This window comes from Hemiscyllium ocellatum, chromosome 25, assembly GCF_020745735.1.
Source record: "Hemiscyllium ocellatum isolate sHemOce1 chromosome 25, sHemOce1.pat.X.cur, whole genome shotgun sequence".
In the NCBI taxonomy this organism is placed as follows: domain Eukaryota; kingdom Metazoa; phylum Chordata; class Chondrichthyes; order Orectolobiformes; family Hemiscylliidae; genus Hemiscyllium; species Hemiscyllium ocellatum.
In genome coordinates, this window is record NC_083425.1 from 11683267 (window position 1) to 11709947 (window position 26681).

The 26681-nt window shown below is 44.1% G+C and overlaps 1 protein-coding gene across 4 annotated transcripts in view; it reads left to right on the forward strand.

Annotated features, from left to right (window-relative positions):
* The window catches only part of st6galnac (ST6 (alpha-N-acetyl-neuraminyl-2,3-beta-galactosyl-1,3)-N-acetylgalactosaminide alpha-2,6-sialyltransferase), a 120869-nt gene that overhangs the window by 61241 nt on the left and 32947 nt on the right, over positions 1-26681 (forward strand). The window lies entirely within an intron of this gene.

Here is a 26681-nt window from a genome sequence, read left to right on the forward strand (position 1 = left end):
GCTGAGCTGGAAGTTTGGATCGAGGATGAGGTGGGGGAAGAAGAAATGAGGAAACTGTTGAAGTCCACATTGATGCCCTGGGGTTGAAGTGTTCCGAGGGGGAAAATGAGGCGTTCTTCCTCCAGGTGTCTGGTGGTGAGGGAGCAGCGGTGAAGGAGGCCCAGGACCTCCATGTCCTCGGCAGAGTGGGAGGAGGAGGGGGAGTTGAAATGTTGGGCCACAGGGCGGTGTGGTTGATTGGTGCGGGTGTCCTGGAGATTTTCCCCAAAGCGCTCTGCTAGGAGGCGTCCAGTCTCTCCAATGTAGAGGAGACCGCTTCGGGAGCAACGGATACAATAAATGGTATTAATGGATGTGCAGGTGAAACTTTGGATGTGGAAGGCTCCTTTAGGGCCTTGGATGGAGGTGAAGGAGGAGGTGTGGATGCAGGTTTTGCAGTTCCTGCAGTGGCAGGGGAAGGTGCCAGGATGGGAGGGTGGGTTGTAGAGGGGCGTGGACCTGACCAAGTAGTCATGGAGCGAACGGTCTTTGCGGAAGGTGGAAAGGGGTGGGGAGGGAAATATATCCCTGGTGGTGGGGTCTTTTTGGAGGTGGCGGAAATGTCGGTGGATGATTTGGTTAGTGCGAAGGTTGGTAGGGAGGAAGGTCACCCTACCAACCTTCGCATTAACCAAATCATCCACCGACAATTCCGCCACCTCCAAAAAGACCCCACCACCAGGGATATATTTCCCTCCCCACCCCTTTCCACCTTCCGCAAAGACCGTTCGCTCCATGACTACTTGGTCAGGTCCACGCCCCTCTACAACCCACCCTCCCATCCTGGCACCTTCCCCTGCCACTGCAGGAACTGCAAAACCTGCATCCACACCTCCTCCTTCACCTCCATCCAAGGCCCTAAAGGAGCCTTCCACATCCATCAAAGTTTCACGTGCACATTCATTAATATCATTTATTGTATCCGTTGCTCCCGATGCGGTCTCCTCTACACTGGGGAGACTGGACGCCTCCTAGCAGAGCGCTTTGGGGAACATCTCCGGGACACCCGCACCAATCAACCACACCGCTCTGTGGCCCAACATTTCAACTCCCCCTCCCCCTCTCACTCTGCCGAGGACATGGAGGTCCTGGGCCTCCTTCACCGCCGCTCCATCACCACCAGACATCTGGAGGAAGAACGCCTCCTCTTCCCCCTCGGAACACTTCAACCCCAGGGCATCAATGTGGACTTCAACAGTTTCCTCATTTCCTCTTCCCCCACCTCACCCCAGTTCCAAACTTCCAGCTCAGCACTGTCCCCATGACTTGTCTTACCTGCCTATCTTCTTTCCCCCATCCACTCCACCCTCCCCTCCCTGACCTATCACCTTCATCCCCTCCCCCACTCACCCATTGTACTCTATGCTACTTTCTCCCTACCCCCACCCTCCTCTAGCTTATCTCTCCACGCTTCAGGCTCACTGCCTTTATTCCTGATGAAGGGCTTTTGCCTGAAACATTGATTTCGCTGCACTTTGGATGCTGCCTGAATTGCTGTGCTCTTCCAGCACCACTAATCCAGAATGTATAAGGCTCAGGTCAGACTGTATTGAGAGTATTATGAGCAATTTTGGGCCCCATATGTAAAGGATGCACTGGTGTTGGCAGGAGTCCAGAGGAGGCTCACAAGAATAAGGTGACACGGTTAGCACTGCTGCTTCACAGCGCCAGGGACCTAGGTTCGAATCCAGCCTCTGGTGACTGTGCAGACTCTACACAGATATTCTCCCTGTGTTTGTGTGGGTTTCCTCTGGGTGCACCAGTTTCCTCCCACAATGCAAAGATGTTCAGGTTATGTGGATTGGCCATGCTCAATTCCCCATTGTGTTCCAGGATGTGTAGGTTCAGTGCATTAATCGGAGGTAAATGTAGAGTAATGGGTTTGAGTGGGATACCCTTCAGAGGGTCAGTGTGGACTTGCTGGGCCAAAGGGCCTGTTTCCACATGTAGGGGAGTCAGTGAAGAATGATCTCCAAAATGAAAAGCTTGTGAAATGAGGAATGGCTGAGCCCCTACATTCCTGATGAAGAGCTTATACCCGAAACATCGACTCTCCTGCTCCTTGGATGCTTCCTGACTGGTTTTTCCAGCACCACACTTTTCCATTCTGATCTCTAGCATCTGCAGTCCTCACCTTTTTTTCCATTTAATGACCCCGTTGACCAACTCTTCAAATATTCCTGATGACCAGAAGTCTCTGCGCAGTCAAAATTAGCTTTATTCCCCCATCCCATTAATTGACATATATTCCCATAGTTTGGCATCTAGTCTCTGTATCGTCTGATGCTGCTATGTTTACCAGCCTTTGCTTCATTAACAAGAGGCAGGAGGACAGATCACAGTTTGCTCAAGTCTGGAACATATGCTTTGTTTTTTTGTAAGTTGCAGCAAATCATTCATCGAAGTTCATGTTTTAGGGAAAATTTAATTGCTATGGTTAATCTGTGTCCTGAGAGAGAAGAATAATTTGACTGGCTTCATGTTCTTGATTGCACGTTGTAAATTGTTTGTTTTGTATTTTGCAAATTAGAGGGAATGAATTAGCTGATGTAAAGTCTACTGTAAAATATCATCTGTGAAATGAATTTGGTTCTTTCTGTCCTGGGAGGAGAGAGGCATTCTCTAAAATGTGCAGTGCTGGTACTGTGTATATGAGTGTCACGTGATCTCTGGATCGGAAACGCCTTCAAAATCCTTTCAGATAGCTTGGTTACTGTTTATGAGCATGAAAATGGGGACTGTATTTCCCTCTAGAAGGTTAAAAGCATAGAGGAACAAAGTTTTGGCTCTTTAATTATCCAAGTTATTTTCCCTGGCAAACCTTATTTCTGTGCTTTTATAACCTTTTTTAGAAGGAAGATTTTATTAATTGGAGTAGTACCTCAGCAAAACTTTCTTGCAGCAACTCTGTTGGATATAAGAAAATGAAAAACATCCATTTACCAGGATGCAACCTCTATTCTCAGCAAGGTGTGATGGGAGGAATATGTTGATAACCAAACTCCGTGACCCCCGTCTGTGAGTTTACGAATGTCAATTCAATCATCAATAGGGCCTGTTCTGGTTTTTTTTGTGCTATTATCCAGAATAAAATAAACTTCCTCCTACCTATTTCAATGAACCCGTAATATGAGGGCGGCATGATGGCTCAGTGGTTAGCACTGCTGCCTCACAGCACCAGGGACCCAGGTTCAATTCCTGCCTCGGGTAACTGTGTGGAGTTTGCACATTCTCCCAGTGTCTGCATGGGTTTCCTCCAGGTGCTGCGGTTTCCTCGCACAGTCCAAAGATGTGCAGGTTAGGTCAATTGGCCAGTCACTAATTGACTAGTGTTAGGTACATTAGTCAGAGGGGAATGGGTCTGGGTGGGTTGGAAGAGTCCACTGCTTCAGAGGGCCGGTGTGGACTTGTTTCCATACTGTAGGTAATCTAATCTAAACAGGTTATTTTAATATAGCTGCAAATGTGTTGCTGGTCAAAGCACAGCAGGCCAGGCAGCATCTCAGGAATAGAGAATTCGACGTTTCGAGCATAAGCCCTTCATCAGGAATAAGAGAGAGAGCCAAGCAGGCTAAGATAAAAGGTAGGGAGGAGGGACTAGGGGGAGGGGCGATGGAGGTGGGATAGGTGGAAGAAGGTCAAGGTGAGGGTGATAGGCCGGAGTGGGGTGGGGGCGGAGAGGTCAGGAAGAGGATTGCAGGTTAGGAGGGCGGTGCTGAGTTGAGGGAACCGACTGAGACAAGGTGGGGGGAGGGGAAATGAGGAAACTGGAGAAATCTGAATTCATACCTTGTGGTTGGAGGGTTCCCAGGCGGAAGATGAGGCGCTCCTCCTCCAGCCGTCGTGTTGTTGTGTTCTGCCGGTGGAGGAGTCCAAGGACCTGCATGTCCTCGGTGGAGTGGGAGGGAGAGTTAAAGTGTTGAGCCACGGGTTGATTGGGTTGGTTGGTTCGGGCGGCCCGGAGGTGTTCTCTGAAGCGTTCCGCAAGTAAGCGGCCTGTCTCACCAATATAGAGGAGGCCACATCGGGTGCAGCGGATGCAATAGATGATGTGTGTGGAGGTACAGGTGAACTTGTGGCGGATATGGAAGGATCCCTTGGGGCCTTGGAGGGAAGTGAGTGTGGAGGTGTGGGCGCAAGTTTTACATTTCCTGCGGTTGCAAGGGAAGGTGCCGGGGGTGGAGGTTGGGTTGGTGGGGGGTGTGGATCTGACGAGGGAGTCACGAAGGGAGTGGTCCTTGCGGAACGCTGATAGGGGAGGGGAGGGAAATATATCCTTGGTGGTGGGGTCCGTTTGGAGGTGGCGGAAATGGCGGCGGATGATACGTTGTATGCGGAGGTTGGTGGGGTGGTAGGTGAGAACCAGTGGGGTTCTGTCTTGGTGGCGGTTGGAGGAGCGGGGCTCAAGGGCGGAGGAGCGGGAAGTGGAGGAGATGCGGTGGAGGGCATCGTCGATCACGTCTGGGGGGAATCTGCGGTCCTTGAAGAAGGAGGCCATCTGGGCTGTGCGGTGTTGGAATTGGTCCTCCTGGGAGCAGATGCGGCGGAGACAAAGGAATTGGGAATATGGGATGGCGTTTTTACAGGGGGCAGGGTGGGAGGAGGTGTAGTCCAGGTAGCTGTGGGAGTCAGTCGGTTTGTAATAGATGTCTGTGTTGAGTCGGTCGCCCGAGATAGAAATGGAAAGGTCTAGGAAGGGGAGGGAGGAGTCTGAGACAGTCCAGGTGAATTTCAGGTCGGGATGGAAGGTGTTAGTAAAGTTGATGAACTGTTTAACCTCCTCGTGGGAGCACGAGGCAGCGCCGATACAGTCATCGATGTAGCGGAGGAAAAGGTGGGGGGTGGTGCCAGTGTAGTTGTGGAAGATGGACTGTTCCACATATCCTACGAAGAGGCAGGCATAGCTGGGGCCCATGCGGGTGCCCATGGCAACTCCTTTAGTTTGGAGGAAGTGGGAGGATTGAAAAGAGAAGTTATTCAGGGTGAGGACCAGTTCAGTCAGTCGAAGGAGGGTGTCAGTGGAAGGGTACTGGTTGGTGCGGCGGGAAAGGAAGAAGCGGAGGGCTTTGAGTCCTTCGTGATGGGGGATGGAGGTGTACAGGGACTGGATGTCCATAGTGAAAATAAGGCGTTGGGGACCGGGGAAGCGAAAATCCTGGAGGAGGTGGAGGGCGTGGGTGGTGTCCCGAACGTAGGTGGGGAGTTCTTGGACTAAAGGGGACAGGACCGTGTTGAGGTATTGGGAGATGAGTTCGGTGGGGCAGGAGCAGGCTGAGACAATGGGTCGGCCGGGGCAGGCAGGTTTGTGGATTTTGGGCAGGAGGTAGAAACGGGCGGTGCGGGGTTGTGGGACTATGAGGTTGGAGGCGGTGGATGGGAGATCCCCTGAGGTGATGAGGTCCTGGATGGTCTGGGAGATGATGGTTTGGTGGTGGGAGGTGGGGTCGTGGTCAAGGGGGCGATAAGAGGAGGCGTCCGCGAGCTGGCGTTTGGCTTCAGCGGTATACAGGTCAGTGCGCCAAACTACTACCGCGCCTCCCTTGTCTGCGGGTTTGATGGTGAGGTTGGGATTGGAGCGGAGGGAGTGGAGGGCTGCACGTTCTGAGGGTGAGAGGTTGGAGTGGGTGAGAGGGGTGGACAGGTTGAGTCGGTTAATGTCACGGCGGCAGTTGGCTATAAAGAGGTCGAGGGCGGGTAGGAGGGCGAGTAATACTCCTTCTTAAAACTAGTGGCAAAAACTGGTTAAGATCGAAGCTGCAATCCAAACTTAGAATAATGTTCTGTGAACTCCTAACACAGACACGCTCTCACAATGCAGAAAGATGACAAATCCTGCTGTGAGCCAGGGATCTGGAAATAGGATGAAATATAACCTCTCATGACATGGGAGGTTTCCTGTCAATGATATCAAATCGTTGACAGCTGATGCAGAAGCATATGTTCTGATTACAATCAACCTGGATCAGAGTCTTCAGAAAGTGATCCTGTTAGGTACAGTGCTCTCTCATTGGAATGCCAACTTTTGTTGTAGGGCATGGACCCCAAACCTTATCACGTCGATGCTAATGTTTGAGCCACCGTTTTTGAGGTTTACCAGATAGTCAGAAATACTGATACTCAACTTACCTCAGATTCACAGAAACTTCTACTGAGAAAAGGATCCTCCCAGCTCCTGGAACGTATTTCTTAGTAACTACTGAAGTTTGTTTAGTGTTTTATAGATTACATAATGGATTGCTAGGTGACTGTTAACATCAAGATTACCTAATTCTTTCATAACCACACAGGCAATAAATTCCATTTCTTACCTCCTTTCAAAGCTTTCTCCAAAGTGATTTAATAGTCTTCTATACAATTGTGGCTTCGAGCCCACATTAAACTGTTAATCTTCTGCCTTGGGAAATCCTTGTTTTGATTCTGAAAATCCAATCAAGTCCACATCTTCCAATTTCTCATGCAGCGTTTGGTTTACTTATTTATATTTTAAGGACTATTTTGTCAATACACCCGAATTTACTTAATGTTATTTCATCTTATACCTACATTGAAGCAACCTGTAGATTATTCAAATGAATTTCCTTTGAAATTGCTGTTGCTGCAGAACCGAGAGTCGTAGAGATGTACAGCACGGAAACAGACCCTTCAGTTCAACTCATCCATGCCAGCCAGATATCCCAACCCAATCCAGTCCCACCTGCCAACACCCGGCCCATATCCCTCCAAACCCTTCCTATTCATATACCCATCCAAATGTCTCTTAAATGTTGCAATTGTACCAGCCTCCAACACTTCCCCTGGCAGCTCATTCCATACATGTACTACCCTCTGTGTGGGAAAAGTTGCCCCTTAGGTCTCTTTTGTATCTTTCCCCTCTCACCCTAAACCTATGCTCTCTAGTTCTGGATCTCGCCTGTCCTTTAAAACACTGAATTAGTTATTAATGTTTTCAATTGGAACTTGTCAAATGCAAAAATAAAAATTATTACATTCGATTCTGAAATGGTTCAAGAGCAATTGCTTGATGTTTCAGTTAGCTGTAACGAATTAATTAACTCTGTAGTAATAGACCCTTTTTTTATTTCTGCCCGGTGTTAATAACCATTTCTTTTGGTGTATATTATTCAAGGAGAAAGTGAGGACTGCAGATGCTGGAGATCAGAGCTGAAAATGTGTTGCTGGAAAAGCGCAGCAGGTCAGGCAGCATCCAAGGAACAGAAGAATCCTGAAGAAGGGCTTATGCCCGAAACGTCGATTCTCCTGTTCCATGGATGCTGCCTAACCTGCTGCGCTTTTCCAGCAACACATTTTCAGCTTTGTATATTATTCAAGCCATTTTCTCCAGATTACTTAAGACCACAGACTTGCTGAAGAGAAGGATAATTGCAAGCAGCTCCCACATTTCGAATGAGTTTGGTTCTAGAGTTATTCACAAATTATCTTCTGACTTGTGTACAGATCAATGCAGGACAATATAAACTAGCCACTTGCAAGTATGAGGAAACATTTGTATGTTGGATCTTTGAAATTAATAATTGTATGGGATCTCACTTGGAGTCACGAGTGTTTCTAAGTCAGCCATTTGTAAGTTGGGGACCCCCATAGCCCAGTTCCAAAGACCATGTTCCCATATCCTGGGATATCATTGTAAACACAAACTTTACAACTCAATTTGGTTTTTACTTCTGCCATATTGTCACCTCCTGCTATTTTTGCCCCTTCAAAGATGTTCTGCTTGTTTACTCCTTGCCACTTCTGCTGTTCTGTGAAGTATTTTGCAGTTTCGTTTGAATGGTCTTCATGCTGTTTTTCTTGCAGTTACAAAAAAAAACTCCTCTTGAGACCAGACCAGTTACTTGGCACTACTGAGTGTGTTCATAAAATGGAAGGACTTGAAACTGTGCACGTTGGACTTTTTCTGACAATCTCAAGATAACTGAAATCCAAAGAAGTGCTTTATTTTGAAGTTTATTATCTGCTGTATTGTGGGACAGGGAGCATTCAACTTTATTGCATCCATAATGATTCACATTTATCTAGTGCCTTTCACAGCCATCTGATGTCTTCCCTCCCTTCACTTTTTACAATGCTGTTGAGGTTGTTTGTAGCCAGCAAAATACACAAGAAGAAAGGTCGCAGGATTGAAATGTTAACTCTGTTTCCTCTCTACAAAAAATACCAGAATTTCTCCAGCAATTTCTGTTTTTGTTTGTTTGTTACAGTCAAGCACTCTCCTGCTCTTTGAAAGAAGTATGCTATTGTCTCCCATTTATCTAAGAACGGGTAGGACCTTGGTTTGGCACTTTCTAGGCTACAGTGCCCTCTCACCAAATGTCAACTTTTGTTTTAGGGCACGGACCCCAAACCTTATCACCTAGATGCCAATATTTGAGCCACAGCTAACGATATGCTCCTGACCAAGTCATCTGTTTTAATGAGATTATTTGACGCCTAGCAAGACTGTTGGCATTGCGAGTGGAAGAATTTTATTTTGCCCTCTACCCACTATCGCTTTAGATACTCCTTAGGCAATGGATTCAATCTATCTCTACCTTTTTAAAAGACGTTAATTGACCCTCCCTCCAGCACCTTCTGAGGCACTGTTTCGTAGATGGACAGCCCTCCGAGAAAAAATATGATCTCTCTCCCAAAAGGGTGACCCTTAATTTTCAGACAATGACCCCTAGTTCTGGTCTCACCCACAACAGGAAGCATCTCTTTCCATGTTGACCTTATCAAGATTCTTTGGATTCTTGTCAAGTCCCTGCTCACTCACTCACTTCCATTTAAAACAAACCCTGGTCTATCTGACTAACCCAATGCACCAGGAAGAACAACCTTTAATGTTTTCTGAAGCAAAGTAGTTACTTACAACTTTACGAAAGATCTGGGCTTTTCAGGCTGGATGATGGTTTGCAGTGCTGCTCCACATTGGCCTTTTACTTGCTACAAATATTATTTAATATTTATTTGTGGAATGTGGGTGTCTCTGGCTGGATCAGCATTTATTGCCCATCCCTAGTTGCCCTTGTGAAGGTTGTGGTGAGCTGCCTTCTTGAACTACCTGCTGGGAGTTGACCCTGCAATACCATAAGGGATCAAATTCCAGGATTTTGACCCAGCGAGTGAAGGAATGGCAATGTATTTCCAAGTCCGTATGGGGAGAGGATTGATGGGGAACTTGCAGGTGGTGGTGTTCCCATGTATCTGCTGCCTTTGTCCTTCTAGATGGATGTGGTAATGGATTTGGAAGGTGCTGTCTGAGGATCTTTGAATTTCTGCGGTGTATTTTGGAGATGGTACACACTGCTGCTACTGAGGGTCAGTGATGGAGGGAGTGAATGAACTGCTTTGGCCTGCATGTTGTCAAGCACCTTTAATGATGGAGCCCCACACATCCAGGCAAGTGGAGAGTATTCCATCATACTCCTGACTTGTGCCATTATGGGCAGGCTTTTAAAGAGTCAGAAGGTGAGTTACTTGCTGCTTTATTCCTGCCTCTGACCTGCTCTTGAAGGCACTGTGTTTATGCCATTGAGTTTCTGGTCAATGGTAACCCCATGGATGCTGATAGTAGGGGATCCAGTGATGGTAACTGGTTTCTGAATGTCAATTGGTGGTGGATAGATCATTTCCTATTGAGAGATGGCCATTGTCTAGTATTGATATGGCACAAAATATGTGTGCTACTTGTCAGCCCAAGCTTGGATATTGTCCAGAACTTGTGCATTTGAACATGGACTATTTGCGTATATGAGGAACTGTGAACAGTGCTGAATATTGTTCAGTCATCCACAAACATCCCCACTTCTGGCCTTATGATGGAGGGATGGTCATTGAAGCAGCTGAAGATAGTTGGGCCTAGGATATTATCCTGAGAGACTCCCACAGAGATGTCCTGGAGCTGAGATGACTGACCTCCAACAGCCACTACCATCTTCATATGTAACAGGTGTCTCCAACCAGCTGAGACTTTGCCCCCTGGTACCCATTGATTCTGGTTTATCTAGGGCTCCTTGATGCTATGCTTGGTCAAATGAAGCCTTGTTGTCAAAGGCAGTTGTTCTCTCACCTTCGCTCTGTTGTCCCTGGTTGAATCAAGGCTGTAATGAGGTCAGGAGCTGAGTGGCCCTGATGGAACCCAAACTGGGTGTCACTGAGCAAGTTTTTGCTGAGCAGGTGCTGCTTGATAGCACTATTGATCGTCCCATCCGTCACTTTACTGATAATCAAGAGTAGACCGATGGGATAATAATTGGCTGAGTTGGATTTGTTCTGCTTTTTGTGTAAAGGACATACCTGGGCAATTTTCCACATTGTCAGGTAGATGCTATTGATTGATCCACTGGAACAGCTTAGCTAGGGAAGCAGCTAGTTCTGGAGCACAAGTCATCATATTGTCAAAGTCAGTAGCCTTTGCAGTATCCAATGTCTCCAACCGTTTCTTGGTTATCACATGGAGTGAATCAAATTGGCCGAAGGCTGGTATCTGTGATACGGGAACCAGTTGAGGAGGCTGCAATGGATCATCTACTCAGTGCTTCTGGCTGAAGAATGCTGCGAATGCCTCAGCCTTATCTTTTCCACTGATGTGCTGGGCTCTTCCATCATCGAGGATGGGGATATTGGTGGAGCTGCCTCCTCCAGTGAATTGTTCAGTTATTCACTATCATTCACAAATGGAAATGGCAGGACTGCAGAGCTTAGATCTGACCTGTTGGTTGTAGTATCACTTAGCTTTGTCTATCACTTGCTGCTTATGCTGTTTGGCTCCAGCAGGTAGACACCTTATCTTCAAGGATGCCTGGTGTTGCTCCATTGAACTAGGGTTGATCCCTTTGCTTGATGGTAATGGTTGAGTGGGGTATATGCTGTGCCATGAGGCTGCAGATTCTGCTGGAGTACAAGTCAGCTGCTGTTGATGGTCCACAGTGCCTCATGGATGCTCAGTCTGGAGTTGCTAGATCTGTTCAAGTTCTGTGTCATTTTGCACGGTGACCATCTTACCGATTTTAATGTCAGGCTGTTGTTTGACCAGTCTGTGAGACAGCTCTTCCAATTTTGACACTAATCCCCACACGTTAGGAAGGAGGACTTTGCACAGTCGACAAGGTTGTTTCTGTTGCTGTCTTTTCAAGCACCTAAGTTGGTCCGTGCAGTTTCATTTTTTTGTTGAGACTTTGTGGTGATTAGTACTACTGAGTTACTTGCTAGGTCATTTCAGAGGGCTTTTAAGAGTCAGCCACATTGCTGTGGGTTTGGAGTCACCAAACCAATTAAGGATGGTAGATTTCTTTCCCTGAAGGAATTGGTGGGTGAGGTTCCCTTCATGAGATTCTTACACGCTTGATGCAACTGCAATACACCAACTTTTTGTGAATAGCCATAATTCAGTTAAGCATGTAAAGCTTTTTAGAGGATCACTTAACACTTTTTTTTTAGTTGCTTGCGGAGCATGTCAAGCGATGCACTCTGAATAAGGGAACAATCCTCCCTTTATACAGGGTTTTACATCCAAGTCAGTCACACGCAAGACACAACCCCCATGCCACTCCCCCATAGTCACATGCCCAGCGACAGTGATAGTACTTGTCACCCAAAATCCATGTGTGGTTAGATTATTCCTTATTTTTCAATTGCTGTCTTGGATGGCTTAGTATTTACAGGGAACAGAGTATGACTAGATTGTCACATCTTGTCTGCAAGACAGCAAAACAAAACCCTCTCTATGTAGTTTAATCTCTAATTTCTTACATGTCAGCAGAAGAAATGCAAACTAGATGTTTTTTATTTCCCAACAACTAGCAATGGTTTCATGGTCATCATTAGATACTTAATTCTGGATAGTTTTTATTCAATTCAAATTCCACAATATTCTGTGGCAGAATTTGAACCCAGCTCCTAGAATATTAGCTGAGTTCCTTGATTAATTGTCCAGCGATAATACCACTAGGCCATGGGCTTCCCGTATAGGATGGCTTCCAACTGTACAGTTCAGTTTCTGAGTCTGTTATCTAGTGGATACTTCCTGATCTCACTTGGGTTCAAAATGAGTTGTCAAACAAAAGTGGGAGGAAATAGATAAATGAAAAGAGTGTTTGTCAAAACAAAAACCAAGAAGAGACTGCAAGGGATTAATTAAAAAAAGGTGATCCTCAAAGAAGTGTGAGTAGAATGTACCAACCTTTTTAAATATGCTCCTTTTGTAGAAACCATTTTTTTTAAGCTTCATTTGCAAATTGAGAATCCAATAATGGCTCAGCTATTCAAACCCATTCTTCTAGCTATAAGTGGAATATAGCACCAACCAGTTTATTTTGAGAACTGCAATATAATTTGTCTTGTTATCTTTATTTTAAAGATAACTTCCTCCTCTTGAGTTTTAATGCCTTCAAGCTTTCTTCATAGTTGATTAGATTCCCTACGGTGTAGAGACAGGCCATTTGGCCCAACTAGTCCACAATTGACCCTCCGAGTCCTGACCTGCACATCTTTGTGACTGTGGGAGGAAACCGGAGCCCGGAGGAAACCCACGCACACACAGGGAGAATGTACAAACTCCACACAGTTGCCCCAGATGGGAATGGAACCCAGGTCCCTGGCGCTGTGAGGCGGCAGTGCTGACCACTGAGCTACTCTGACACCCATGCCGATCACAGCTGGGAAAGGTTGCTTGGAAGAAAATGAAACATTTTTAAAGAGCTGTGTCATTAAACTGCAGAAGCTTGGGTTGCATTCGCTGAGCTCCCTTAACTGCTCGAATGTTTCCCTTTAGCTTCTGAGTTTTTAAAAAAAAGGAGAACTTGAGCTTGTGTACTTCTTGAGACATCTCAGAGTGCTTTACAGTCAATTGATGACCTTTCAAAGTGTAATTATAGTTGTAAAGTAGCCAAACGTGGCAGCCAGTTTGCATTCTGAAAGGTCTCAAACCGCAAGGAGGTAAGTGATCAGATAGGAGGATGGTCACGGCACCAGTACAATTTCCTTGCTCTTCAAATAGATTCACGAGGTTCTGTTTTACACCTGATTGAAGAATGATACAAATGAAAGAACAGTATGCCCTTATTTGGATTAGAAATATCAGTGAAGAAGATCTGCTTGAATGAGGTTTCAGCCACAAATATGAGCTGGACAAATGTGTCAAGAGCAAAGCCGAGGGTGACTTTTAAACTGCGAAATGCTCAAAAGAAGCTATTGTCTTCAGGCATGTTGCTGCCTGGTGTGTTCAGCCATCTCAGTGAGAACCGAAGATTGTAGAGTGCCATGTGGTGGTATTGCCCACTCAGTCCAATCTCTGCTGCATGGGAGTTCAGTGTTATCTTTTTTTCTTGTTTAAATTAAGAAAAATATGGGGTGTTTTCTGAAATGTTGGGAAGCATTTTGAAAAGGCAAATCAGGGCAGAACTCATACACTTAATGGTAAGGTCATGGCAGGTGTTGCTGACCAAAGAGACCTTGTTCATAGTTTCTTGAAGGTGGAGTGGCAGGTAGATAGGATAGTGAAGAAGATAATGGGAAGCTTGCATTTATTGGTCAGTGCTGAGTATAGGAGGTCATATTGCGGCTGGACAGGGCATTGGTTGAAAAGGGTGCTGCTGGAAAAGCACAGCCAGGCAGCACCGGAGGAGCAGGAGAGTCGGTGTTTTGAGCATAAGCGCTTCACCAGGAAGATGAAGAGCTAATGCTTGAAACTTTGATTCTCCTGCTCCTCGGATGCTGCCTGACCGACTGCTTTTCCATCACCACACTTCTTGACTCTAATCTCCAGCATCTGTAATTCTCTTTTTCTTTCCCCCAGGACGTTGGTTAGGCCCCTTTTGCAACACTGTGTTCAATTCTGGTCTCCCTCCTATCGGAAAGATATTGTGAAACTTGAAAGGATTCAGAAAAAAATTAACAATGATGTTGCTGGGACTGGAGGGTTTGAATTATAGGGAGAAGCTGAATAGGCTGGGGCTGTTTTCCCTGGAGCATTGGAGCCTAAGGGGTGGCCTTATAGAGATTTATAAAACCATGAAGGGCATGGGTAGGGTGAATAGACAAAGTCTTTTCCTCAGATGGAGGAGTCCAAAACTAGAGGACAAAAGTTTAGGGTGAGAGGGGAAAAATTTAAAAGGGACCCAAGGGACAATGTTTCAAGCAGAGGGTGGTGTGTGTATGGAATGAGCTGCCAGAGGAACTGTTGGAGGCTGGTACAATGATAACATTTAAAAGGCATCTGGATGGGTATATGAATAGCAAGGGCGTGGAGAGATATGGGCCAAGTGCTGGCAAACGGGACCAGATCAATATAGTCAGCATGGGATCTGTTTCCGTGTTGTACATCTCTATGACTCTAACTGTGGAGCATTAGTGAGACTTGGGTCTTGGTGAATGGGTCACATTGGATCAGTGCAAGGAAAATCAGAACATTTGTTGCATTGTTGACCTTTCCCTCAACCGAGCTGGGATACAAATTATGAGAAGTAATGTAACATTACATAATACGGACTAGAGAGTGTGTGGATAACTGCCATCTGTGCAGATCAGTGAACATGAGGAAAGATATCTTGGAGTTGGAAGGGGGTGCTGCAGATTCATCAGAATGATCACTGAATTGTTGTTGTTACAGAAGGAGGCCATTGGACCCATCATGCCTGCTGTGACTCTTTGAGCAATTCTCTGTGTCATTTCCCCTGCTTTGCCTTGAAATCCTATACTGTCGTCCTCTTTGGGTCATATTCCAATTCCCTCATGAATGCCCCAAATGTGCCTGCCCCAGTTACTTACTTGGACAGTTAATTCTGGACTTCAGCCACTCGTTTTGTGAAAATAGTTTTTTGTGTTGAAATGGTTTCTTTTGTCAATTACCTTTAAATCTCTGACCTCGCTTTCTTGATCTTCCCACCAGTGGGAATGATTCCCAGCTTGATGACTCTTCCCCCGCTCCCAGCTTTCTCTTTTCAAAGGGAAAAAAAAAATTTGAGCTTCTCCAATCTATCTCCATGACCAAAGTGCTAGATATTGGATTAATTTGAGGACAAGTTATTGTAGCTTGTAATTGCATGAATAAAGAAGGTTAAGGAATAGTATAACTGGGTAGTTTTGAAGATGTGTAAAAGATTCAGTAGGGTAGATAGGCATTATTTCCTCTGATGGGGAAAAGGAAATACCACGTCAAGGTTGGAGCGAGGTAAATCCTGGCAATGTTGGGGAAGCACTGTGAAAAGGGAAATGGGAGCCTGGAATACATTTCTTTTTGCTCAAAAAGGCTGGGTTAAACTGAGGGTGTTTGGCAAGGGTACCAATATTGAGGGATAATGAAGCAACGTGAGTAAATACAATTGAGGTGTAACTAGAAACCGATTTAAAGCAAGTGGCTGAATGGATGCTCGCCTCTCCTGCAATCATGGATCATGGGATCATACAGCACAGAAGAGACCATTTGGCCCATCGAGTCTACACTGACCTGTCTACACTCATCCCACTTTCCTGCACGTCGCCCACAGCCTTGAATGCTATGATATTTCAAGTGCTTATCCAAGTACTACTAAACGGTTGTGAGGTTCCTCACCATTCCTATCTGTGGCCCCAGAACTGCATTCCAAACTGTGAATAAAAAACAATCTTTCCCCAATTGCCCTGTAAACCTCCTGCCCTTCGCCTTAACATTCTGGCCCCTCCTATTGAGGTCTTTCTATTGTCGCCATCTATGTGTCAGCTTTCACTGAAGAATGGATAGAGTTGTGCATTTCCATCTCCTAAAGTTAAAATTCCAGACTATTCTATCATATCAATGGAATTGGACTTGTTTATTTCTTGACCCTGAAATGTAGGACAGCATTCCAGTTGCTATAAAGCACCAGGTCCATGGGCTCAGTCACAGTGTGAGAAATTATCATCACTCATAGTCATTTTGCAATTCCATATTTAAAGCCGAGCATATCCAATTCTTCTGAGCTTTGAGATGGGTCGTGTTCCTACTCAGCTGCCCATCTCTTAGTGGAACACCTGACATTGAAATGTAACCTAAGGAGCTTGGCTTGTTACTGCCCTGTTTGTAGCTGTTAGACACATTGTCTTTCAGGGACACCCTTGAGTTGAGTAGCACTTCATGCATTTTCTACTGTGCAATAAAATATTGCTATTTAAATGCTGATACCATATCCTCCAAATTGCTGCAACATCCTCAGAATCTGCAGTTTGGAAGTTCAAGTTCTTGCTACCTGTAAGTAAATATTAGCGAGTGATAAACGAGATTTGGTTTCAACCCAAACGTCTTCATGTTTGAGCTTATGCAAACCGAAAAAAGGGTTAGCCGGCTGCATGTCCCCTATCTTAGCCCAACCTGTTGTAGTTCTGTTCGCCGAGCTGGAAGTTTTTGCCGCAAACGTTTCGTTCCCTGGCTAGGGAACATCATCAGTGCTATTGGAGCCTCCTGTGAAGCGCTGCTTTGATGTTTCTTCCGGTATTTATAGTGGTTTGTTCTTGCCGCTTCCGGGTGTCAGTTTCAGCTGTAGTGGTTTGTATATGGGGTCCAGGTCTATGTGTCTGTTAATGGAGTTTGTGGATGAATGCCATGCCTCTAAGAATTCCCTGGCTGTTCTCTGTCTGGCTTGTCCTATGATGGTAGTGTTTTCCCAGTCAAATTCATGTTCCTGGTTGTCTGAGTGTATGGCTACTAAGGATAGCTGGTCGTGTCGTTTTGTGGCTAGCTGATGTTCATGGATACGGATTGTTCACAACCTGTTCACAAAGCTCTGAATTGATGCTGAAAGAAGGCTATGCCTATTATTTGACATCTCACACTGGTTTTCCTTTTTGGTCTATCAGCTCTAGGTAAAAGATGCTCTTGTCTAGAAAGCTACCTGGAGGCCAAATTAATTTTTTTTTTCCTCTTGTCATCGAGATGAAAATGTTGCCTTTTTGGAAGCCTGTAAATGTAGAAACTTTTGCTCACAGTGTTAAAGTATGGAAAAGATTTATTGTATCAAGCACATGCAACTAACTCGATAATTTTACAGCTTTGGTTTGAATGAGGATAGAAGTATAACATAGGATTTATTTAATTTTTTTTTTCAAAAACTTATTTTCTTCCACCCCATCCCACCGTCATGCTCTCACAATCCCTCCTGATCTCCTAAGGAAAGCTTTTAAAACACAGGCATTTATCCCAGCAAGAGGTGCTATATAGCAGATCGATTGTACAGGTGAGGCAGGGCAATAAGTAAGTAATGTGGTTTAAAAACAAAATGCTGAGTACGGTCTCTGGTCTCTAAGCTGTTGGGGCTAATGGCTCAAGGATAAAACATGACTCCAATGTGCTGCACTTTGCAGAGAATGAAGCATAAACCATAACTCTGCCAGAGCCATTGCCGTAGATTACTTGGTGAAATGTGTGTCACATGGGAAAGAAATGTTGATGTGTGATGAAACATCTCCCCAGTTTCTCACCGAATCTATTCACCGTATGTTTTTGGACTTGAGTTGACTTGCATTATTTTGCATGTTGGCTAGAGGTTTAAGACGAGCATTTTGTCAATAATAAATTAAATAAGTAGTCAAATATATTGCTCAGTGGGTGTGCAGCTTACTCATTCCTCTCTGTATGCGTCAGCTTGGCCAAAAGAGACTTTGTACTTCCAGAATTGACCAGTCCAACCTGCTTCTCACTGGTACTTTGTACTCTCTGTAAACTTGACTTCATCCAAATCTCTGCTGCCCTTCTCTGTAGATGTGGGCAGTCCTTTTTTGCCTATTGCACATTCACTGGCTGATCTCCATTTGGCTCTGAGTCTGACAATACTTTGATTTTAAACTTTGCACTTGCCTTTTCAAGTCTTTCCATAGCCTCACGCCTGCCCCATCTATGTAATCTTCTCCTGCCGAACAACCCTCGAGGATATTCATACTTGTCTAATTCTAGCTTTTTGAGCTTTCCTGTTTTTAATTATTTAATTGCAGTTAGAATTGCTGCCTTTTATCTGGCATGGCTCGAAGCTCTGGAATATTTCCTGCCTTGAGTTTTTTTTCTTCCTCCTTTGAAACACTTTAAAACTCATTGACTAAACGTTATGGCTTTCTCATCTAATATCACCTTATGCAGTTTAGTGTCAAGTTCCATCTTCTTCTAAAGAGTCCTGAGAGATTTAATTACACAAGATGCCTTTATACTTGTAGTTTCCAGATATACAAAGCTGTTAAAGGGGAAGGAAGGAAGGATCTAAAAGTTAGTGTCTCTGAAGTACAAAGAAAAATAATACACTTGAAATTCTGGTGTTTTGATATTGTTTGCTTCCTTTTAACTAATTTTTTTTTCTGAACGTTTTTCTCCCTGTTATTGCTATTCATTGTGATTTTGGATCTGTTATATTCATGCAACAATTGAGCTTATCCATCTCCTGTCAAGGGAGTTTCCCTTGAACAAAAGGGAAGTATAAGTATTGACTTGTTGGGCTGGGTTTGAAGCCCCGAAATAGATAATTCTGAGGTTTTAAGCTCTGTATGGAATGGTCGGATTCTTGAGCATTCTTTGTTCAGGCAACACTTTGAACTAAGATTCTAACATAGTGTAGCAGCTGCGTACATGCTCAACTGTCCATGTATTGGTTACTGTCAATAAGTGTGGCCCTGGAAAAGCGCAGCCAGTCGGGCAGCACCCGATGAGCAGGAGAGTCAATGTTTCGAGCATAAGCTGTTCAGGAATTCCTGATGAGCTTAAGCTTGAAACATCGACCCTTCTGTCCCTCAGATGCTGCCTGACCTGCTGTTCTTTTCCAGCCCCACACTTATTGACTCTGATCTCCAGCATCTGCAGTCCTCACTTTCTCCATTTACTGGTTACTGTCCTTTAATCTTTGTTCCTGAAGTTACCGTTATAGTCCCAGTCAATTCTGTTGGGTTTAAGTTTATATGCTACATTGGGAACCAACATTTTACTATTGCCTTGTTTGCGGAGGTGGTCTGTAGCATTATTTATTAAAACTGCTCTATGCAGGGATTGTAACTTTCTGTTTTAACAGGTGTAACTGAAATTCCCTGGAAAGTAATTGCATAAAGTGTTAGTGCAATTGCTTGCTAGAGAGGAGAGTATATTACTTTTTTTGAAAATGGTGTACTTTTTAAAATATATAATATTCTTTGTTTCTGTGCAAAGACTTCAAGATTACCAGTGATGAGTTCTTCATCTATTAATGCACTATCCTTTTTGGAAAGTGGTGATTTGTACATGATATCATGGGCTGTAGCAGTCTTTGTTATTAATCTTCATGCCTTGTGTTTAGGCAGTATGTGCTAATGGAGAACATAATCCTAGATGTCTTCGACATCAAACCCGATCATCTGAAGAGCATACTTCCAAAAAGGGGTGACTGGGACTGCAAGATTCCTGTTTTATTTTGCTCTCTGTCCTTCCCAATCCTCAAGCCGAACTAATAGAGCCAGTTATTGCAGTTGAGATGCACAAAGCTGCCTTCGACTTGCTCCCACTGCACAGATTGGCGCCAAGACCTGGGAAATTTCTGTGCTCTGTTCACTTTGTGAATGAACATTTGGAGAACTTTTTTCTCACTGACTTTAAAATGCAGAAAATGTAAAATAAATTGGTGAGTTTAAAAGGAACTCCTGCGTGGTGCCTTTCCATTAGGATTTTTCATAACCACTTGACATTTAAATTAAGGGTCCTCCAGTTTGTTTACTGGACTTTTTTTTTGCATCATGTCACAAAATATTCGGTTAATTGTATTGCCTCTAAATCAAAATCTTTCTCTGGTAACTTTCTCTGACCAAGGACAACAATTTGCATCTATGTAATACTTCTAATGTAACAAAACCTCCAAAGGTGCTATTGTTTAATCTTTTGAGGGGATTGTAATGACACAAAGACTCAATTACTTTAAACAAATTAAATGAATCCTTTAAGAGTATTAGAAACATCATTCAAGGTTATTCACAATGATAGCTTGTGAATTAAAGATTAGAGCTTCAATTGCTGAATATGTAGTATCTCTGAAATCAACAAATTTTACAGACTGTGTACCAATTACTTTGCATCTGCTTGCTGGCATCATTGCTTTCTCCTCTGTCCCAATTGGACTGAGTGGTGAATCATCTTTGGTTATTAATGTGCTGATGCCTGTTCCCTTGGAGATGACCCATGCTTAGTACGCCCTACCAATTTAAAATCTGGAGCTTGAGATTTAAAATGTCAACATGGCATGCTGTGAAACGGAATTGCATGAGTCAGGGCACTGGTGAGGTAGTACCAGAAAGGTTAGGCCATAGTAAAATCCTAGTGTTGTTATTAATATCCTACCAGTTCAAGCCTGCGTGCAAGCCATTTATAATCAACCTCCATCAAGGAAATAGGTATCACTGCTGTGGGGGCTACAGCTGTTCAAGGTGGTCTTGTTATTAACTCAGGAAACCAGAGATGACTTAAGTGTTGTATTTTCATTCAGGGAAATAGCCAAAAACATCGTACATCCCATATTGTGTAAATGATTTCAAAAATTTTAAAAACTGTACTAACATATATCAGCAAACATTTATAGAAAATAGGAGCAAGTGTAGGCTGTTTGGCTCCCTTTTGAGTCTGCTGTCTTATTTCATATGCTCATGGCTGATCATCCAACTCAGTCCCTATTCCTCCTTTCTCCCTATGCCCAGTGATCCTTTTAGCCCTAAGAACTACTGCATTCAATTCAGATCTCCCTCCTAGCGGAAGGATGTTGTGAAACTTGAAAGGGTTCAGGAAAGATTAACAAGGATGTTGCCAGGGTTGGAGGGTTTGAGCTATAGGGAGAGGCTGAACAGGCTGGGGCTGTTTTTCCTGGAGCGTCAGAGGCTGAGGGGTGACTGTGTATAGAGGTTTATAAAATCATGAGAGACATGGATAAGATAAATAGGCAAGACCTTTTCCCCACAGTGAGGGAGTCCAGAACTAGAGGGCATAGGCTTAGAGTGAGAGGGGAAAGATATATTAAAAAAAGACCTAAGGGGCAACATTTTCATGCAGAGGATGGTGTGTGTATGGAATGAGCTGCCAGAGGAAGTGGTGGAGGCTGGTAGAATTACAGCATTTAAAAGGCATCTGGATGGGTATATTCAATAGGACGGGTTTAGAGGGATTTGGGCCAAATATAAATATATATATTTAGGATATTTGGTCAGTATGGATTAGTTGGACCAAAGCATTTGTTTCCATGCTGTATAGCTCTATGATGCTATGAACTATCCAACTCCTTCTTGAAAGCATTCAATGTTTTGGTCTCAGCTGCTCTGTGACAGCGAATCCCCCAGGCTCCCCACTCTCTGGGTGAGGGCATTTCGCTGCATCTCGGTCCTAAACCCTGTATCCTTAAACTGTGACTCCGACTTCTGGGGGTTTTATTGAACCAAAATTTAGATTTGCCACGTTTGGTAAGTTTTGCTAAACTGTAATGCATCTTTTTTTTCAAACCTATTCTAAAAGCTTTGAGTTTCTGTCTTAGAAACCATAAATATTACAGAACCACAAATACTTTCAGTTGCTCTTTTGGACTCTTGATATAGAATCCGTGATTATAGTTGTGACTCATTTTGTAAATCTTCAGTTTGTTTTATTGCTAATATTTTTAGTGTTGGAAAACCTGAATAGAATTGTCCCGAAAGTTATAGTCCATTTCTGTTACTCTGTATAACATTGGTTTCCTGTTGCAAGTAAACAATTACTTTTGGGGTTTAATTCTGGTATAGCAGTGTTTCAGTATGACTTGTAGCACCAACGTCAATAAATTTGTAGAATTCTTGAGATTAAATTTTGATAGAAAATGACAGTGATACCATTTTTATGTTGAGTTGGATTTAACAATGATAAGGATTTTAAAAAAATTAAAAAGTGATCTTCAAATCTCCTCATGCCAAATGATCAAAAATGTTGAATAAATCTACTTGTGTTTGAGGCAGTTCAGGAAAGGTTCATGAGGTTGAATCCTATAAGGAAGAGGAAATGTTAGCCAATATTCATTGGAGCTCAGGATGAGAAATGGTTGTGTTCAAACATAGAAGATTCTGAGGGGGTTTGGCGGAGTTGATGCTGAAATGATATTTCCCCTTTTAGAATTGGAGGATATATTTTCAGAATTTTAATGCAAGACTGAGGTGCAGCAGATTTCTTACTATTCAAAATGGTCTACCATAGAGAAGAGAGGTCCAAAGCTGAAAGAGTTGTACTTTCAGGTAGTTGATGGTTTTGGGGAAGAGGCAGGAAACTGTATTGAGGCAATGCTTATATTCCTCCACAATCTTAATGAATAGCAGAATGGGATGGAAGATCACATGGCCAACTCCTATTTCTTAAACCCTTAGTGAAATCTTGCCTTTATATAAAGACTCCGAGTGCTTCACAGCCAATTGAACTTTACAACAGTGACTAAACTTCAAAAGGTAGACAATCTAAGCAGGTCACTTCGGGCACTGCAAGCTCCAACACCCAACATCTTGATAATGGCCAGATAATAATATTCATTGGTAACATTGATCAATTGAAAATATTCTTTAAGACACTGGGGTGATTTTATGGACCAAGCCAGACCCCCTCAAAACATTTCAAGAAAGTAGCCCAGACCCTAACTTTGCTGTCGCCCCCACCCCACCCCACTCTGGCCTATCACCCTCACCTTGACCTCCTACCACCTATCACATCTCCATTGTCCCTGCCACAAGTCCCTCCTCCCTACCTTTTATCTTAGCCTGCTGGACACACTTTCCTCATTCCTGATGAAGGGCTTATGCCCGAAACGTCGAATTTCCTGTTCCTTGGATGCTGCCTGACCTGCTGCGCTTTTCCAGCAATACGCTTTCAGCTCTGTTTTAAGCAGGTGTAAGGTAAATATTCCCGGAGTAATGCAGCTGGCCCAACTATTTAGTTTTAAATGAAACAGAATTTATTTGCAAGATTTACCAAATGAAATACAAACAAAAGAGAACAGGTTACAGAATAACAACTGTTTGAAAACCCAAACTATTTATCCCAACTTAATAATGCTGTTCCAAGTACTTGCAACAATCTCCATAAACACCCCTTTGCGAAAAAAAAAGCAAAAGTGCAACACAGGGTCTTACAGGAGAGATGTCTGAGAGAGGGAGGTTCACAATGGACCTGCTGCTTTGGGTCCAGCAGCTTCACAATTAGCTGCTTATGTTCTCGGAACCCAAACCAGCTGAACTGGCAGAACTGGCTACTCCCCTTACATTGTACAAGTGTTTGTTCTAAAACTTCAAAGCCTTTTGCCTGAGGTGGAATATGTTAGCTTCAATCAAATTGGCCATAAAACCCATCCAAGCCAAACCTTTTAGCAACTCTGCATTCATGACCCTTCTGATTAAAGAAATCCAAAGGCAACCACAGTCACACTAGCCCCATTATCCTAATGCCAAAGCAGATTGTGCAAGGACTCAAAAATGTAAGATGCAATTGATATGTCATCCTTTATGAGAAGTATGTTTAAACAAGGTTATTTCAAAGCACAGGTCTTCTGGCAGACTAGGCCATGTTGAGTATACTGCAGCATCATACAGAAACATTTATGGGTGGCATGGTGGCTCAGTGGTTAGCACTGCTGCCTTACAGCACCAAGGACCCAGGTTCACTTCTCGCCTCTGGCAATTGTCTATATGGAGTTTGCACATTCTCCCTGTGTCTGCGTGGCTTTCCTCTGGGTGCCCCAGATTCCTCCCACAGCACCAAAGATGTGCAGGTCAGGTGAATTGGTCGTGCTAAATTGCCCATAGTATTAGATGCATTAGTCAGGGGTAAATGTAGGGGAATGGTTCTGGGTGGGTTGCTCTACGGAGGGTCAGTGTGGACTTGTTGGGCCGAAGGGCTTGTTTCCACACTGTATGGAATCTCATCTAGGAATCTAATTAGATACACCTCTGCCAGAGGATCTTGTACATTGAATTCACCTTGTTTAATGTACAAGGTCCTCTGGCAGAGGTGGATCTAATCTTTTTGTGTAATGCTGCAGTATACTCAACATGGCCTAGTCTGCCAGAAGACCTGTGTTTAAACATACTTCTCATAAAGGGTGACATATTTAGGGTGGAGGTTTGCTCGCTGAGCTGTAGGTTTGATATCCAGACGTTTCATTACCTGGCTAGGTAACATCATCAGTGGCGACCTCCAAGTGAAACGAAGCTGTTGTCTCCTGCTTTCTATTTATATCTTTCTCCTGGATGGGGTTCCTGGGGTTTGTGGTGATGTCATTTCCTGTTTGTTTTCTGAGGGGTTGATAGATGGTATCTAGATCGATGTGTTTGTTTATGGCATTGTGGTTGGAGTGCCAGGCCTCTAGGAATTCTCTGGCATGTCTTTGCTTAGCCTGTCCCAGGATAGATGTGTTGGTGTTTTTTTTCATCCGTGTGTAGGGCTACGAGGGAGAGAGGGTCATGTCTTTTTGTGACTTGCTGGTGTTCATGTATCCTGGTGGCTAACTTTCTTCCCGTTTGTCCTACATAGTGTTTGTGGCAGTCCTTGCGTGGAATTTTATAGATGACGTTGGTTTTGTCCATGGGTTGTACTGGGTCTTTTAAGTTTGTTAGTTTTTGTTTGAGAGTGTTGGTGGGTTTGTGTGCTACTAGGATTCCGAGGGTCCTTCGTAGTCTGGCTGTTGTTTCTGAAACTTCTTTGATGTATGGTAAGGTGGTTGGTCTGCTTGTCGACAAGCAGACCAAACACAGCCAGAAGCCCTAACTTGTTGCCCTAAGAAAGTTAGCCACCAGGATACATGAACACCAGCAAGTCACAAAAAGACACGACCCTCTCTCCCTTGTAGCCCTACACACAGGTGAAAAAAAACACCAATTCGACTGGGACAACACATCTATCCTGGGACAGGCTAAGCAAAGACACGCCAGAGAATTCCTAGAGGCCTGGCACTCCAACCACAACGCCATAAACAAACACATAGATCTAGATACCATCTATCAACCCCTCAGAAAATGAACAGGAAATGACATCATCACAAACCCCAGGAACCCCATCCAGGAGAAAGATATAAATAGAGAGCAGGAGACAAAAGCTTTGGATCACTTGGGGGTCGCCACTGATGATGTTACCTAGCCAGGTAATGAAACATCTGGATATCAAACCTACAGCTCAGTGAGCAAACCTCCACCCTAAACCTCAACCTGAGCTACAAACCTTCACAAACCTTGCAGGGTGACCTATCAATTACATCTTCCATTTTTGAGTCCTTGCACAATCTACTTTAGCATTCGGATTATGGAGCTAGTATGGTTAGATTAGATTAGATTAGACTTACAGTGTGGAAACAGGCCCTTCGGCCCAACAAGTCCACACCGACCCGCCGAAGCGAAACCCACCCATACCCCTACATTTACCCCTTACCTAACACTACGGGCAATTTAGCATGGCCAATTCACCTGACTCGCACATCTTTGGACTGTGGGAGGAAACCGGAGCACCCAGAGGAAACCCACGCAGACACGGGGAGAACGTGCAAACTCCACACAGTCAGTCACCTGAGTCGGGAATTGAACCCGGGTCTCAGGTGCTGTGAGGCAGCAGTGCTAACCACTGTGCCACCGTGCCGCCCACTATGGAGATGTCAGTATAGTTTGTTGTATTGCAGGTTTGCATTAGATTTGCAAGTAACTTCCTCCATAGAATTTGGTATCAATTTTGTTGTGAAATGGAAGCAAGGTCTTATTCCATAAGGACTGAGATATGTTTGAAATTCTTTGTAACTTTTGCATAATAATATTGCATGTACTGTGTGGTTCTGAAAAGGTTACAACTTGATTGGGAGCAGTAAACATTGGCCACACAGATAACGTCATGAGGACTTGATCAGTGTAAAGAGAAACTGAGGAGGGCTATTGTGCTCCAAACACACTACCACATTAAACAAAAGCAGAAATTGCTGGAAAAACTCAGCAAATTTGGCAGCATCTGTGCAGAGAAATCAGAGTTAACATTTCTGGTCCAGTGACCCTTTAGAAGTTCTGAAGCAGGGTCACAGGATTTGAAACATTAACTCTGATTTCTCTCCACACATGCTGCCTGACAGGCTGAGCTTTCCCAGCAATTTTGTTTCTGATCTCCAGCATCTGCAGTTCTTTCAGATTTGTACTCTTTCCAGTTATGTGGGTCATATTCATGTAATGTACATAGAGCTGTGCGTGCGCACAACCCACTTCATGCCATTTACTCAACAGGACCTTCTGATTGGATTAGAAAGCTGGCTAACCCTCCAAGTGTGGCAAAGTCGGGTGCAGTAACTGTAGATTGGGAGACAGGAAGTTAGAATTTGGTGTTCGTAAAATTTGTAAAAGGGGGAAAGCATTGCGTGGTCCCTTTTAAAAGATGGTGTTTTCTCGATGCCTCGAGATTTTAAAATGGATAACGGTGAAAAGGTGCTGGAAAATTTACAAGTACAGACAGCAGCCGAAGTGAGGCATTTTGAATCAAAAGGCCATACAGTTAGCAGACCAAGCAGCAGTTTTAACCAAGACAACCAGGTTTTTAATTTAGAGTCAAGAGTGTGGTGCTGGAACACTGACCCGCCGAAGCACAGCCCACCAATACCCCTACATTTACCCCTTATCTAACACTACGGGCAATTTAGCATGGCCAATTCACATCTTTGTGACTGCGGGAGGAA